Source organism: Anomalospiza imberbis, chromosome 9 (assembly GCF_031753505.1).
Source record: "Anomalospiza imberbis isolate Cuckoo-Finch-1a 21T00152 chromosome 9, ASM3175350v1, whole genome shotgun sequence".
NCBI classification, from domain to species: Eukaryota; Metazoa; Chordata; class Aves; order Passeriformes; family Viduidae; genus Anomalospiza; species Anomalospiza imberbis.
In genome coordinates, this window is record NC_089689.1 from 13,435,089 (window position 1) to 13,451,536 (window position 16,448).

At 36.3% G+C, this 16,448-nt stretch overlaps 1 protein-coding gene across 3 annotated transcripts in view; it reads left to right on the forward strand.

Moving 5' to 3' along the window:
• DPYD (dihydropyrimidine dehydrogenase) overlaps positions 1-16,448 on the forward strand; it is a 340,814-nt gene that overhangs the window by 233,846 nt on the left and 90,520 nt on the right. The gene's annotated exons all lie outside the window — the stretch shown is intronic.

The window sequence follows — 16,448 nt, forward strand, 5'->3', positions numbered from 1 at the left end:
GCCTGTGTTCTGTTACCTATAGATTTGGTGGTTTATACGGTTGAGATTGGAATTGTCCATGCCTGATGTCTCTGCCACGTAGAAATCTGTTGCAGAGTCCATGAGAACATCCCATGACTTCAGTTAGGAGAATGTGTGTTGTTTTGCCCATGGAAAGAAAATATACTCGTACAAACCCTAATTCTCATATAATACCTTTTTGAAGTTTGTAGATTTTTGCATGTTTTGGTCATGGCTTGAAATTTGGTTTGGCTCTGAAAAATGCCCAAATATGGTGAATTGAAAGTCTCTGAAAAATCTTGGTTCACAGTCTACCAGGAGAGATTTTCTAGAGTTTGACCATCAAAGTTTCCGAATTATGAAGCCTGTTTCATTTCCCATCTTAATACATTTTGGGGACAGGGAGAAGAAGAGGAGGAAGGGGATACAGAGTGGGAATCATGATTATATACCCTAAAGCTGACATATTATTATTCACCTGGCCCCTTTGTAGAGGGCTAGTAAGCATCTTAATTCATCCTCCCTTGCTCAGTTAAACACAAAACTAATAAGACCTGAGGTGTAGTTGAATAACTAAACCATTCACTTTCTAAAACTAGGGAGGCGCTAGGAGCTGTAAGCAGTGCAACACTTCAAGTGGACACACTTCAAGTATAGCTTTATCATAGCAATACTGTCAGGCACAGTGCCCTGGGCATTTTGTTGTTTTCTGTGAACAAAATGATGTCAATCTAGTCCATGCTGTAGATTATTATTTTTAATGAAAGTAATCTGGATGTTTTTTATGGACAGTGGCCGTTTACTGAAATCGTGATTAAAAATGGGAGGGAACCATAAAAGCCCTCCAGGATAACACTAGCAAAACAGTAATAGTTATTATTATTTTTTCCCCTGAATTGCATTCAACAACAAATTGCTATTTTAGCCATCTTTATAAGTTTTTGAAGAAATTCCCTCCCTTCAGTCTGTAGAGAATAACTCAGTAGTTTGGCGTGTCCCTGCCCTAGAAGGCAGAACACTGTGGAAGGTGCAGTCTGGTCAGGGAGAGCCCTGGAGGTTCCAAACTGAAACGGGCTCCTTTCAAGCATGGGTTTTTAAAATTTTTTTTAGGTATGTGTTATTTCCAGCTCTCAGTGGTTGGAGTAATGTATGCATGTGAAATTGCTTAGATGTGTAGTCAGTAGGGAGCTGTCTGGCTACATGAGTTTTTACATATCTTTCAGCTATTGTAAAATCAGAGAAGCAAATGCAAAATCTGAGCACTCAGGGCTATCGTGTGGATTTGTGACTCTCCACGGAGGAGATCAGATCCATGAAGAAGGAAGATTACTTTACATATACATATATGTTTTATAATAATAATATTTCTGTCTTCCCCACACAGTAGGGATATTCTTTGGAATCTTTAATATATACTACTCTTGCTTAAACATTTTCCTGTGTTTTCTTATCTGTCTTATCAAAATGAGAGCTCAGAAAATAATCAATTTCTTTAGATGAATAAATGAATAAAGAAAGCCGTGTTTAGAGGGCCAGATCCTGATGTTGTTCCTCAGAGTTGGCTAAAATTAAATTTTAGTGATTTTAAATGTAGATTATTGAAGCAAAGGATGGGAATAAACTGGATTAAGTAGTGATATGTGCAACAAGATTTATCAGTAGCCCTTCAGGGGGCTTCCATGTATGGTGGCCCCTGGAGACTCCATCAGAAGATACAAAAATGCTAAATAGTATTTTGGTATTTTAGTATTATTTTTTTCTTCCCCCAGAGCTGAAGTCAAATAGGTGGTACATGGGTGGTGTGGGGAAGACAGGGCTCAGATATGCTCTGGAAAAAAAACACCACTCAATATCTAGAAGTCAGGGCATGAGGCTTTGAGAGGCAGAGCAGCTTTCCTGGTTGTACAGTGAAGCAGGTTTTCTTAAATCTTTTTGATAACATAATCCACGTCTTCATAGGAATTTTTTTTCAAGGATTAGGTCTCTTTCATGCCTAAGCACATTAAATCCTCAGGAAACTACAGAAATTGCTGAGATGAAGAATGATGGCAGAAAAATTTGTATTTTTTACTATTTATAATGTCTAACATGTTCTGTCTTTTTGTTGTTGTTCAAAAAAATGGAAAGGAAAGGTTAATTACACTGTCTACTTTTTCTTCTCATTCCAATTCCTGTGGTGTGCCCACAGGGTAAGTATAGAAATCTGGGAACATCACATTTGTTTTTTCTCTATCCTATTTTGTTGTCTAGTATCAAACGCTTTCAGTGTTTTATATCAACCTCAAATTAAAAAGGATCCTGGTATATCCAAATCATATATATAAAAATTGGTACTAAGTATGGCTGTTTGTTTTATACTGAATTACAGTTCTCAGCTTTTATTTGAGTTTAATTCCAAGTCATTAGTGCGGACACTCTGGCGCCCAAACAGCGTAGCTAGCCAGAGGGTAATATTAAGAGGTATCTGTATTGCTGCCAATAAGTTACTTAAAGCTGGTTCTGTATAAAATGTCAATTATATTTACTAATGCTGATTAATGATAATAAAGTTAAGGTTTGTATTATTTTATAACAATCTGCAATGGTATAAAAGTGGATAGCGTTAAAAATGGTAATAAAATTTGTCATTAAGTTTACCAGCACTAATGCACAGATTTTCCTTGAATCAGATTACCTATGTGTACAAAACATTTAATAGTAAACATAAAGACAACATGGTGAACAGCAGATTATTATAAAATGACAGAGTCACTTTCCCACTATACTTCAGTCCTGTAGTAATCTTAACATAAAATTATGAAAATAATAAATCAAGCATGTGAGATGGTAGCACTCATATTTCAGTGTCTAACTTGTGATGCACTTTTTGTATTTGTGGTGCACTTTTTGTCCTTCACTGGAAACCATACAAAGATGTTTTAATTTTTTTTTCCTACTTATCCTTCTAAAAAGTGACATTGAATATTCAGAATTATTAATGTCATATGAAACCAACAAATTTAAGTGTTTGTCTCTTTGATTTTGGTCTAAAGGTCAACAAGTGTCTCCAACTGCTCTGCCAAGAATGTATAAATTAAGTCAGTAATCTGGGTTTACTTTGCATTCCTGCTAGGATGAAACCCCACGTCTGAGAGCTGTAATGTGCATCTCCCAAGAAACATTAGAACAAGATTGATTAGGACAAGTGGTACCCAAAGTCTTCAAAACTATCAGTGAGTCTCCTTGGCCTAGTGGGCAGTGAAAAACAACAGAGGAAAGGAAAGAGCATCTTACAACTACCTGAAAGGATGTAACAAGATGCTGCAAGAGTAGCTACAAAGAGGAGAAGGTTATATTCTTTTTTTTGTCAGATGATAGAGCAAGGGGCAAATTGCAGGCTGAATGCTTCAAATTGTGCATTAGGAAAAGAATTCCCTAACAAGGTGATGCAGATGAGGAATATATTGTCCGGTGGAGCTGTGCACTCTCCATCTCTGGAGTTTTTAGGGCTCAGGCAGGCATAGCTGTGGCCAGCCTCACTGGTGGTGGTGTTAGTGCCAGTCCAAGTGGGACCTTCCAGTACCTGCCCTCCTGGAGTCCATTCAGACAGCCATTTCGGTGGATTCACCCTGTTCAATTCCTAACCAAAGGCACTGTATTCTATGTACCAGGAATAGGAAATGAGTACTGTATAAAAGGACTTGGTTGTTCACTTGCAGTGAGATAATCAGTATGGACAAGGTCTCAAGCCAAAAGCTAATCTCATATTCAAAGATCTTAGCCTTAGTGCTATAAGAAAATATTGCAAAAGTTAATAGCATCCTGGTGTATAACTATTTCTCATTAATTAGTCATACCTTCTAACCCCCAAAATAGAAAAAAATCTTTGCCTATCTCAGCATTTAAGCTCTAGGTTTGGGAAAATATTTGATTTTTTATTAGTTTATATTGAAGAAGGAATGTATATGTCTCTTGTGAGCACTGAAATCCAGATTCTGGTGGTTTAACTATTCAGATCATATGTAAAATGAACTTGCTTTGTGGTTCTTTTCTTAACTTTATTTTCATTTTGCTTCATTTGTACTTGCTACAGTGTCTGCTGCTGGCTGTGCTTATGTTTATTGCCTGCAATTAGGAGGCAAGTTTCATAAAAGCCTACATTGCCTCATTCAGAGGACGACAAATCTGTTAAAAAAAAAAAAAAAGAAAAAAAACCCAAAGCCCTGGTTACTCTGCGAAGATGAGAGCTGACTGCATGGCACAATTAGATTTGCTCTGCTGTACCTTGGAAATGGGAAAGATGAGGCTGCTTTTTAATTGAAGTGCACAGCATAGCACGCTAATTCACTGTTGCTCTGCCAGCAAGGAGCTTGAAGTATTTTAAATAAATGATGCCCCAAACAGAATTTGATTATATCTGTGTTCCTGTGACATTCTACTATCAGCCTACAATAATATGCTGGTTAAGTAAAATTCATTGAGTCCTGCAGGCAGTATTAGTTCTTGCTTTTCTCTTCTGTATCAGTTATTGCAACAAATTAATGCAAAGTACAGCAGAGTGGTGCTACACTGGGCTGTAGCAGCAGTGTGGACATTGTTACCCAAAATCCAGTACAAACCAGCGTGAGTGAGGTTCGTGCTGGTGTTTGCAGTGGAGTTTCAGGATTTGTACATCTTGTTGTTCTCTTGCATTGGCCACTGTCATTCATTTTGGCTAGTTCTTCACAATATAATCCTAGCTGATCTCAGTGTCTTTGCATCTGCCACTGCCTCTCTTGCTTTGGAGCATGTCTGGACTAAATGACCTTTTTCAGTCATGTTTCTCAGAGTCCAAACTTTTTCAAAGGCTCTGTAAATTCCATAAAACTGATGACTGGGGAGAGGAGGGGAATTGCCTGCTGCCCAAGCAAATGGCTATGAAGAGGAGCCTTGGTAGTTCAACTGAGGGAAAAACTCAACAGAAGCAAGAAATTCAGGTCCTGAGGAACAAACGTTCCTTGGTTGAGGCAGTGATGCTGTTCCTCTGTGTGTGCAGGGATGTGCTGCACTGGGCATTGTTTGGCTGGGAGGGAATCTAGGATGTGCAGGTAGAAGGGATGCTGCTTATTGCCTGCTTCAACCGCTACAAATGTAGACATAAACATACTTTTTTTGCAGATCAGGAGATGTGTTTTGTGGACTTAGGTTCATGGTCCCACACTGATCATGGTCCAACATGATCCTTTATGATATTTCGGTTTTGTTGTTTTTTTGGATTGGTTTTTAATCTTCTCTCTTGTCAGATGTCTCTTCCTTTTCTTTTTCTATTTCTTCATTCTTCAAAACTCTCCTCATAAACTAACCTTTTGCTGAGTTCCATTCAAAGTAAAAATTTATTCATGAGCTATTTCACTGGAAATCTGAGCAGGAAAAGCTTGCTAGCTTTATGGTCACTCCTGGGTAGGTGACATCATTCATCTTCCTCCAGTACCTGAGAATTCATTTCGTTTATGTTATCATTGCAGGATTCAGGTGTAATTAAATATTGTGATTTAAATGAATTTCTTACATGCGTCCTTTATGTCCTCATGTATTCTATCTTATAAAAGGAGACAATACTTAATAATGAGGTACGACAGTTAATTGATGTTTTGTCTGAAGAATTCTGCTTTTTATACACTCAAGGAGAAATGAATTGAAATGCAAAGTTTAATAAATTCATCATCAGAACTCTATTCTGTAATTTCAATATTGTGGTTTGACAACATTTAATCCACTGTTATTGCTTTGAAGGATTGCTAATTGAATTACTCAAAAGACAAAATGGAAAATAAAAAGGGATTATAAATTCAGCAGTAATGTTAACAGCCATACCAACTTGCTGAAAGTTTTTAATTACATGCTATGGCTGTTAATAAGGTTTGAAATACTGTTTATGTGTGGTGACTTATATTTATGTAAGGAAGTCATTCTCTACAGAATGTATTTCCTTAGCAAATATAAAAGTGATTCTATTTCCTTGAAAATCATGAAGACATGAAAGCTAAGCTATTTGGGTTTACCCTTAATTTTAAATCTTACTATGATGGAAGCGTTTCTGTTGAAATTCACATTATGGGTGACAGATGTCACAGAGAAGGTTAGTTTGGTCACAGTATCAGTGACCTGGCACTGTTTGGCTGTTTTAATGACATTTCAAGATTTTTACTGTTTTAATGACACTTCAGTAGCCTAACAGCAATGAAGTATATAGTGAGTGCTTCCCATAAAGGAACAACCCTTTTTTTTTTTTTTCTTTTAAACAAAATAGCAACCTGTATTTGTTCTTGAAATTGTATTTTAATGCCCTGGGATGTTTTCAGAAGATGGAAATGTAGAAAACTTGAACAAATGCTCAGGCCCTTTCAGGCCCTTTGGAGTGCCTTTGAATATGTGACTGCACCATTAGCATTGTAGTTTTTTGTAACCATGATATCTGTTAAAGAGGATTTACTGGAAACAAAGTGATTACCAACAAATAACTGTGCAGGTAAAATAAAATATTTTAAGATTGTTTATCTTGGTGCACATTAGTAATTTTTTCTTTCTGTGGTTGCAGTTTTATGCCAGTGTTTGATACAGTTAATTAGCAATATATTGACTAGTATCTTCACTGCCTACCTGAGAGTATTCAGGATTAGACTCATATTTCTTTAAATTTTGCTTCAGCTCCTAGGAAAGTTAGTTTGCTGGGAAGCTTGCTCTTTGCAGTAGCCAAATCTGAATGCATGCCCACTTAATGACCATTTTAAAATGGAGTGGCAAATTCTTTTCAGAGCATAGGTTTTAAATTCCCTAGTTTTGTGTTTCAAAAGTTTATGCTTTCCTCAATTATTTAGTATATTCTGCCTTATTATTAAAGGAAAGGACAGAGCTTGCCTACCTGACCACAAGAGAAAGCTATTTGTAGCTGCAGCCTTCACATATTCGAGTTCTGTGCTTCCCTTTAGAATATTTCACGTATGACGTAAACCTAATCAAACCCTTATGCCTTCTAGCAGGTGACCTCTGCATGAACTAAAGAGCTGAAATATTATTTAATCATGCTGCATACCACTTTTTACAGTGCTACAAGAAACATTATTTTGGCTGGCTAGAAACAACCAATATAAAATATTTTGTTCTGTCAGGGGTAAAAAGGCATTTTTTATTAGTCAACACTTTATGTAGACCAGCGCTGTTAAATAAATCTTTCCAGTCAGTGTGTCCAAGAGGTTTACTAATGGTAAACGTGCAGTTTTGTATTTTTCACTTGGAATGTTTAAGCCTAGTTGATATTGGAATAAATAAATTGGTAATTTGGACTGCCAACTGTGCATAAACCTTTCAGGTCAACTATTAGTGATCTTTATCCTGCAAACCAAAGAAAATCATCTGATTTAAATGCCTTTTATACTGGATTAAAATCAATAGCTGTAAATACTCATTGCTAAAGTTTTAACAGACCTATCATAATGAAACAAAAGGACTTTTTTCCCTATCATGTAAGGTAACTATAAGCAAATATAAAATGTCTTCTAGTTAATTTTTAAATTAGAAAGTTTTCTAACAGAGATGTTTCTTCTGGTTGCTTAGAATAACATTTTTAAATTAAAAATAAGTGAAACAAAACCCAAACATTCAGAATAAGGAAAAACACTATGGCTCAACCACCTTCACAGAGAGAGGAATCAGTTTTTTTCAAAACAAATTCAGTTATTTTCCTCTTTGTGCTGGGGAGAAAACAAAAAGCTTTTCTGTAATTAGAAAAAGGAGTAATTACAAAGCTGACTAAAGGCAGCAACCAACCTTTCAAGTCTCAGTTGTGCTTGATCTTGACATCCCTCTAATTGCTGTTCTTACTCCCAACACAAATATATGTTTTTTACTTTCCTGTATTGGTCAATCAAAATCTCCAGCTCATTTTTGACCTTGCCTGCACATGGGTTTTCAGTCATGAGGTGAAGCATTTTCCAGAAGGCTTGTAGGAGTGCCATGCTGCTAATAAGATGTCCAAATTGGCAGCTTTAAGATTAGATAAGTGAAAACCCATTGGAGTGGGTTCTTTTTGTTTGGCTAATTTTTCTCTGGTTTTTGACATATGTAAAGCATCATTTGTTTGTGCACCTCCAGTGAGTAAAGCAATAAAGAAACACTGTAACAAGGTACTTCTCCAATTTTTTTGAATAAAGTTAGGCAATTAAAGGTTATTTGTCTTGGGCTTTTAACATCTTTCAAAGGTTCTAATTAAAGAGCTGACATAGGAAGAAATATTTGTGATACCGAAGGAGAGTAAGAAAGAAAAAGGAGAAAGGGATCTGCTAAAATTGAAAAATTTCTTGAAATTCTGATTCTGCAGAAACCCTTTATGTGTCTTTTAAGATTTATTTTGTTATATGCTTTTGAATTTAAAGTTTCTTTTTTATGTAGACCAATTTGTTCTTTCAGTTTTTCAAAGTAGTCTGAGAAGAGCCTGTGACTCCTTTGAGAAGTAGGAGCCCTGGTCTTTTGTTGGCTTTTCTCAATGCCTGCTGTTATGTCTCTCAGTATCAACAGGGTCTCAGAGTTATGACTTCTCAGTTCAGCCATGCCCAAAACCTGGACCTAATCCAGAGTGACTTGATTTAGCCCAGTGACACGTTGGTATCACTGGAAGAAAAGGAGAATCTCAATTAGGCTCCCTCGATAGGAACTTGCAGTGACAGATCTGAAGGAGTAGCTGATCAAATTTTGACACCTTGCTTGCAGCTTTACTTTAAATTAATAAAGTCCAAGCATCTAGGAATGGAGCTAGGTGACAGGAGTTTTTTAGTTCTTATAACTTACCACAGAAGAAAGAAAGTTCAGTCAGGTCTCTCAATTCTCACTTAGATTTTTACTTTAGCAGCAACATTATGAATCGGGAGTCATTATTCTCTGTAAGGTTTGGGGGTTTTTAAAATTAAATTTAAAGATAAATATATGCCTTTACATGGTCTTCAAGCGGTAATGTTTTTGCCTAATTGATAAATCAGTAACCAAAAAAACGAATGTAGTCTGCAAAAATGAATGGGAATTTTCCAAGCTATACTTCAACATCTTAATATGAAGTATTTTGTAAGCAAAAATGTGCTTGTTTCACTAGTAGGACATGTTTGGTTATGTAAGTCATAGGATATCTTCTCAGTTTAAAAATATTACAGTTTTTGTTCAAATTATAAAGAGGATATTTTGCTGTGTAAAAACAACATAAATGTCTTCATTTACTCAGACTTGTTTCAAAATACTTTTTTTAAAGAAAGGAACATTTTAGAGTGTGTAAGAGAGTAGAAAATAAGTATGTCCTTGAATTAAATCAGTGAACAATAGTCACAGTGCACATCGTTGCTATGGCAGTTTAGTGAAATGGTAACTATGAGGAATTTGCTTAATTCTTCTCATCTGAATCTCTGATCTTTTAGAAATGCTTCCAAAAACCCCACCTCTACAACCTCCCTTCACATTGAAAAGACCTCTTGTTTAAAAGTGCAAATTAATTAATAAGAGCTGAAGGCTTCAGTGGGATGAAACATTTTTATTCTCCTAGAACAAAATATGAAATTATTTATGTTTGGATTAATTGCTATCCCGAATAGGATTTTCCTGTACCATTTTATAGAAGATATTTAATGAGATTTTGAAGTATGGGGGGTTGGTTCTTTTTGAATTTTTTTTTGGCAAAAGTAGTACATCTTGGATCTTATGACAAAAAGCAATACAGTATTGACTGGAAAAGAGTCCTGAATTCTATCATTATCTCTAAAAGTTTATTGTGTGGCATTGGTTTCACATCACATCACATCATGGATTCTTGCTGGAGGGATATAAGCTCTCAACCAGCAGCTACATTTTTGTGAGGCTGTCCAGGCTAACCCAAAGCCTCTGATGTAATTTAGGCCAGTTTTTTTTAATTTTTCCTAATATATATAGATAGCTTCACGTACAACAGTGAAAACTGTTATTCCTGCCTTAGGTTAAACTGCTTCATTTCTTTCTTTTTGACAGCTGCGGTCAATAGATGTTGACCAAAAGCTGTCAAATTTCCTGAGAAATGAGGAAGAATTTTTTGCTCCAGATGAGAAGCGGAGAGTTATTCATCTTCTATCCTGGGAAATCCTTCCCTTATTTTGACAGGCTTTAAACAAATTGTTAGCTTTAATTAAGTTTGAAATGGGACAAATGCACAACCTAAACTGCTCCTTTCTAGGATGTAAGAAGGCAGTAAAACTAACCATGAGATTCTGCACTGGTGACTCTTGCTACAGTGATTGACTGTAATTCTGTGTTTAGCTACTGTGGAAATTTTCTGTAGGTTTAGAGAGAGAGTTTTATGAAGACAATGTTGGGCCTCTCATACAAGGAAGGAGAAGAGATAGTGGTGTAAAGGATAAATAGTGAAATACACACACTTACACACACATATATATATAAAAGTAGTGAAGGCTACAGATACTGATGTGCAATGCTTTAAGGTGGAATTCCCATACTTTTACTTTTTCTTCATATTTTAATGAATAGCAAAGAGAGTTGGGTGTGAGTGATTAATGAATAACACAGAGTTGGGTTTTTCCTGTTAGTAGGCTTGGGTTTTTTTGGGGTTTTTTTTAAGTTATGATTTTCTAATGGTTTTTCTAATGGTTTTCTGGACAAGAAATACAGGATGGACATATTTAAACTAACAGCTTGTCAGGCTCATTACATTCTTATTACATTTATGGGATCTCTGTAAAAGATGCAGATCCACAGGTACACATTGAGCCAGTAGAGTGGATTGCATATGTGACAGGTCTATACAAATTATCATTACTCACTTTCTAAAGCTGCTCCAAATGCATCCTGCCCCTGCCTTTCCACACTGCAGGTAGTGCCACTGTAATGTTCAGAGGGAGAGTAGGATGAGAGAGGGAGAGTAGGAGAGTAGGATGCTCTAGAAAGTGGACCTGCTGCATGGAGGTTACCAGCAGATAGGGGAAGATCCTCCTCTCCTATTTTGCTTTTCAGATGAGGATGCATTTGGGTCCTCTTGGGCCATCAGACAGCAAATTGACTGAGGATAGGTTTGACTCTTCCCTAGTAGACTATTGTTGAATGAAACAGTAAAGTGAGAGTAGTACATAAATTTAACAGGTGAGTCTTGCAAATTCTCACCTAAAAAGTTTTTCTTTTGCTACATCATTCTTGCAATCATAAAAAGCTGTTTCCAAAGAGCCAGTACAGAAAGAAAATCTGCCATGAGAAGGATGCACTGTTGTTGCACTTGCCTACACTTGCCTATCTGTACATAAGAAATCTCATGTGTGCTGAATTAATAAAAAAGACAAAATAAGTCCTCTGTAACTTATTATCAGCATTTAAAATTGCAAAAATGTTGACATAATGCATTGTTTAGCCATAAAACTCATAGGCAACAAATATACATCACAATAATCATGTGGCCACCAAAGATTTGACATGTATGAGGAAGATTAGACTCACTTTTGCATTAAATACAATAAAGTATTTTAATTTCTGAAACTTTATTGTTTAGATCATTGTAGTCAGTGACAGATGAGATTTAAGGACTTTGCATGCAAGGTCTTACTGCATCTTGCAACACTCTTTGTACCATCTAGAACTTCCCATCATCACAGTCAGGATAATGGACCAGCACAAATCATCAGCGTGACGTGTGGCGATAAATCCAATAGGTCTGTTAATGAAGCCTTCATCCATATATAAAGTCAGGATTTTGCCTGAGAAAAGTTGCATTTTCATTCTTTCCACAACTGTACGAGTCCTTGTCCAGCTCTTAGTGAGACAGAACTGCCACAATTATTTAGGGAAAGCCTGAAGATTGCAAGATATGGTCCATTTTCTATAGTACTAATTAGATAATATCAACTAATGTGCTTTACTGAGTGTTGACCTTTCTAATGAAGTTCTTGGGGAAAATTCCTAACAGTTTTGGGTTTTTTAATGGCATCTTTCAGACTGTTATTTGCATTCTCTCTGTATATATGCAAACATGTAGATGTACATACACTCACACACGTGTGCTTCCCAAGGAGTGTTTGCACAGTTAAAATACACATTTTTTACCCTAAAGTAGTTGTAATTCTAGCTTTTGCATAATTCAAATGCTCTGAAAATCTATTTCAATCCAAGTATTACAAATATTTCTGTTGTTAATATGTAAAGTATGCCAAGGTTTAAGGTAGTCCAGAGAATTAAGTCCAGTTTTCTGCCAGACAAACCTTTTCAAGTCCTTACACAAATGACTTTTGCAAAACTGGGCACCAAAGCAAGGTGAATTGTGGAGGTGCACCTCAGGCTATCTGACTGTCATCTCTCCATTAATTGAACAGGTATAATCATAATTCCCTACCTCAGAGAGGTGTTCTGGATACAGTATAAAGATTGTGCAATAACAGGATAGTGCAAAAATGAGGGCCCTGAAAGAACACTGAAAATAGGTCACAATAAATATTTCCCAAAAATCTGCAGCCAGACATTTCTGTGGTAATCTCATCATGGTTTTGTTTCTTTCCATGAAACACAAGGAGAGGTGACCTACTCTGTGCACAGCATTTTCATCCTGCTTTTTAAACATGCAGGATGTATCTGCCTTGGGGCTGATAGGACAGGGGATTCATCTCATTACTGATGCCAAATGCAATCAGTAGACAACTTGCTGCTTTAATTTCTGAGGACTTATACTCATAGTTATGGTTGTAGTTAAGCTTATCATGTGATCATTTAGAAAAAAAAGGTGAATAGTTGTTTTTCCTCTAGTATATCTACCCATTGGCAATGAGTAGTTAGGATTAAAAGCTTCATCTAGCCCAAGGCTATTATGAATATTCAGGAAAAATGATTCTGTACTGTTGCTTAGGGAAGTAAAAAGACAACCCCTGTAACATTCAAATCTCCTGTGCCTTTGGAATAAACAAGCATTATTTGATTAACAGGAAGACAGAAGACATGCTGATGTACAGCTTACACCAAAAGAGAATTTATATGGTATTAAATTACCAACAAATTCTTGTAGGTATAGCGCATGAATCAATATTATGTCTTAGCCAATGATAATTTTACCAGCTTTTATTTAGATGGCGTTTGTTTAAAAAAAATTAAAATACAGCAGATAAACAAAGTGTGCTGGCAATGGATGTTACAGTCCATTGGAGCATTTGTTCATTCTTCTGGATTGACACACAGTGCAAAATTATGCTACACATTCTGTTACAATCACACTGTATCATTATTAATGAGAGAACCAACAAACCCTGTTATGTGTAATGAAAGAAGGTAATTTTTAGCAACATGGTAGACTCTGAACCAAAAGCAGTAAAATCCTCTACTAAATTAAGCAGAATAATATTTTATTTAGTTCATATTGTTGGTTTTGTGAATGCAAATGCCCAGCTGTTACAGCTAGTAACATTTTACATATCAAGCCTTTTAGAAAATATTTCTTGACTATGCAGGCATCGTCAAGCACTTTATCAATGAGAAAAGCTGCAGCCACTTTCATAAGCTTAGATAGGGGTAAAAAAAGGTATTTGTGTTGTATTAGCACTGACAGTTTGTTTTATAATGTGATTTACGGGCCTCAAGATTCATTATTTCACAAGTTACATGCTTATCCTTGAATGTTTTATAAATCCAAGAAAGAATCAGAAAAAGCAATTTGTGAATTGGGGTTGGACTTTCAGAAATCCAATTAGGTAGGAGGTCCTCAATCAGTCAAATGAATTAGGCAAAATGAAGCTTGTACATGACCTCTTCAAAACTAGTTCTTGGTATCATGCTACTCACTTTGCTAAATTTGTGCCTGAGTTTAAAACTTTGCTGAATGGGTCAAATTATTATTCTCAGAAATCTGAAGTTTTGAGCTGCATTTCTTTAGGCAATGATTGCATTTAGAAGTGAATTCTCTATTTCTAATCACTTTAGTGTTTATCAAAAGTGTGTTCTTGTATGACCTCTGCAAATTGGTCTTAGTCTAAAGGCGAGGAAGCTTCTATGAAGAAGTTGTGCACCATCCGGTGAACTTCCCACAGATTATACAAATGTAGTTTATTGATTTCCTATGAAAATTTTCTGTCCAGTGACATCAATATCTTCTGGTTTCAGACATCTGATTGCTTAGAATGCATTTTTCCAATTCCTCAGTGCAAATATAGTAGGGAATCACGAAATTTATAAATCAACAAATAACTTCTCTTAGTGATCTAAAGAAGAAAACGTGAACTATCCAGGTGAGGATATTATTCCTCTTTGTGAATACATTAGTTGTCTTGTCTGTAGAGCACAAAAGCTCTGGTATTCTCAGGCAGTGACTTCATAACAGAAATCCCTCTGGCAGCAGGGACTGTGCCCAGGGGCTCTGGCTCAGGCTGTGCCCACTGGGCACTCCCAGTGTCACTGCTGGGAGATGAGAGAGGGTGGGCTGAGGTGGCTCTCTGGTGTTCACTGCTGCACCAGGAGGAACCCGAGCAGGAGGGTCTGGAGGAAGAGCAAGGAGAGAAGGAGGAGGAGGAGGGTGGAAGAATGGATCATCTGGATGTTCCAGCACAACTCCATTGTAGGACTTGCACTGTAAAGGGAAGCAGCAAGATACATCACTGTGTGTGTGGTTTTTGGGTGTGGCACAAGGGTACACTGACTTTTTTTAAAGTTAACCAGCATTGTCTTTGTACGAGATTTATTTAACGTGCAAATTAATTGTAGGAAACAGTATCCCCATACTAAACCTTCAGAAAAATAACCTTCAGAAATACCTGTTTCAGTTCAGAATTGTCAAGTTTAATAGGAATTCTAAGTTTTTTTCTATAAAATTCATTACCTTTCCAATTTCTATCAGTAACTGTCTCACTATACAACAAAACGCTGTTTTAACTTTTGTTTTGTTTTTTCAATGTTTACTCACTAAACATTCTCTTTTTTCCCCTGGAATATTAAGTGAAATAGGATGAAAGATTTTACCTTCTTCACCTGAATTTTTGAATTATTTTCCTATTAATTTACCTGTGATTTTATGGGGACCAAAAATGGGCAATTTTCCAAGGCCGATACAAGTGAGCCTTTCAAAAGGACTTTTTCTAATCATGTGCTGTGCAACCAGATATTTAAACTGTTTACTAGAATGAGAAATAGAAGACCCTTCCATTACATTAATTGCATTAATCTTGGTGTGTGAGAAGTAGAACTGATTGAAAATAAAGATCTTTACTTACTTTCAGGGGAAAAACCAAACAATTATTGTTTATGACAAAAGACAAGTTAAATTGTCTTAAGTAGGATGAAAACTGGGTTTTATGAAAGACGTCTCCCAAAAAGTTATTCAATGAGGTTTAAAATAATTGCATTTTTAAGGCATTAGTGTGTGCTAGAGTAAGAATTTTTATGGCAGCACTATAAGCACAATGAAGTCAGCATAATGAGTTATGTGGTGCCAGCATCCTGAACATTATCACAAGGATTTCTAAGGAGAAGAATTAACATAAAGGATATACAATTCATGTCTTCTAGAGGGTCTCTCATTTCTGTGTTGGGCCTCAAGGAAATTCAAAACAGAAATGAAAGTCAAAGCTGCAACTACTTTCATACTGCCAGTGCAGCATTTCATACATATTTCATGGCAGCTGCATGGGCGGGAGATCACTGCTTTTATTGGGATGCCAGAGCTAAGTCTTAGGATTTTACTATTCATGTCAAGCACTGTGTACTTTCTAGGAACACAGCCTGTGGGGGTTTTGTTTGTATTTAACCATTAGTGTAAAAAGGAAAAACAAGGGGATATTTCCTGTGTGTTCACTAGACTGGCAACCTTGGTGTACACTGGATTGTTTTAAATTAAATTTCATTTAGTCTCATCCCATTCTCAGTAACTACATACAAATGCAGCTTTCTGAGTTTTTACAATAGCCAAATGGGGGAAGATCATTCATATATGACAGATTTAATTATCTGAGAGAGTGATAAAGACTTAGTAAATGTAAATAATTGCTGCAGTACCAATTAGCCTACCCACAGGTAATACTTGTGCTAAGTCTTGTAATGGCACCATTCAATTTTTAACCAGAACATGCACCAGGTTCTACATGAATCAGCATTGCAAATTTTAAGGTACTTGTTGGAGAGCATTATGAATTGCCAACAGAAAAATAAAACAAGAGTTACATTGAGCAAGAACCATTGTATGTGCCAGATGTAGGCGTTAGTACCACTGAGCTGTCCTCAGTGAAAAGGGTAGTTGATTACTGTCTACATGAGATGTATTCCATAAGAGAAGTAAATGACTGGAAATCAGGAAAAGCCAACACTTGAAGATTTCGATTTCTGGCTTTAACAGAGAAGATTTTGATCTTTCATTTACACTATGGCCATCCCAAGTTATTCTCAGAGTTCAGAAATGCTGAATTGCATTCTGATAGCCCTGCAACCTTGAGTCATCCTTTTTCTGATCAAGA